The following is a 1,175-nucleotide window of genomic DNA, read 5'->3' on the forward strand; positions in this document are numbered from 1 at the left end:
TTACATCACATGCCCTCCTTAATGCCCATCACCCAGTTACCCCATCCTCCACCCACCTCCCCTCCAGCAACCCTCAGTTTGTTTCCTATAGTTAAGAGTCTCTTATGGCTTGTCTCCCTCTCTGATTTCATCTTATTTTTCCCTCCCTTCCCCTTTGATCCTCTATTCTGTTTCTTAATTTCCACATATAAGTGAAATCATATGGTAAATGTCTTTCTCTGATTGACTTATTTTGCTTAGTATAGTTCCCTCTAGTTCCATCCACTTCATTGCAAATGTATGATTTCTTTTTTTGATGGCGAGTAATATTCCATTGTATATATTAAAAAATAAGGAACGCTTCACAAATTTGGATGTCATCCTTGCGCAGGGGCCATGCTAATCTTCTCTGTATCATTCCAATTGTAGCATATGTGCTGCCAAAGTGAGCACAAAGCAATATTTTAAATACCAAGATATGGAAGTAACCTAAGGGTCATCAATAAATGAATGCAGGTGTCCCTGGCTGGCTCAGTCAGTACAGCATGCAACTCTATCTTGGAATTGTGAGTTCAAGCCCCATGTTGAGAATAAAGCATACTTTAAAAAAAATTTTTTTAAAGATGAATGCATAAAGAAAATGTGGTGATAATACAATGGAACATTACTCAACCACAAAAAATAATGAAAGCTTGCCATTTGTGACAACATGGATGGATCTAGTGGGTATCATGCTAAGTGAAATAAGAGAAAAACATCTTATGATTTCACCTATATATGGAATCTAAAACAAAACAAGCAAGCAAAAAACACCAGACAAATACAAAAAAACAAACAAACAGGTGATAACTAGAGGCAAGGATGGGGTGGGGGGGATGGATCCAATAGGTAAAGGGTACAAACTTCATGTTATAAAGTAAGTCACAGAGATGAAAATTACAGCATAATATAGTCAATAATATTGTAATAATTTTATATGGTGACAGATGGTAACTACACCTATCATGGTGAGCATTGTTTAATATGTAGAATTGTTAAATCCCTACACTGTATGCCTGAAACTAACTTTGTCAACTAAAATTTTTTTAAAGCAGTTCAAAAAGAGAAATGTATAGCAATAAACACCTGCATTAAGAAACAAAGATTTCACCATCTAAATTTACACCTTAAGGACTTAAAAAAAAGAACCAACTAAC

General features: G+C 35.2%; 1 non-coding gene across 1 annotated transcript; it reads right to left on the minus strand.

The window, feature by feature from the left end:
• Positions 1-325: 325 nt before the first annotated feature.
• On the minus strand, positions 326-432 carry LOC118007381. The gene has a single exon (XR_004678403.1). It is a non-coding gene; the product is annotated as a U6 spliceosomal RNA (small nuclear RNA).
• Between the last annotated feature and the right edge of the window lie 743 nt (positions 433-1,175).

Source organism: Mirounga leonina, unplaced genomic scaffold (genome assembly GCF_011800145.1).
Source record: "Mirounga leonina isolate KUSES-001 unplaced genomic scaffold, KU_Mleo_1.0 Mir_122399, whole genome shotgun sequence".
Lineage (NCBI taxonomy): Eukaryota > Metazoa > Chordata > Mammalia > Carnivora > Phocidae > Mirounga > Mirounga leonina.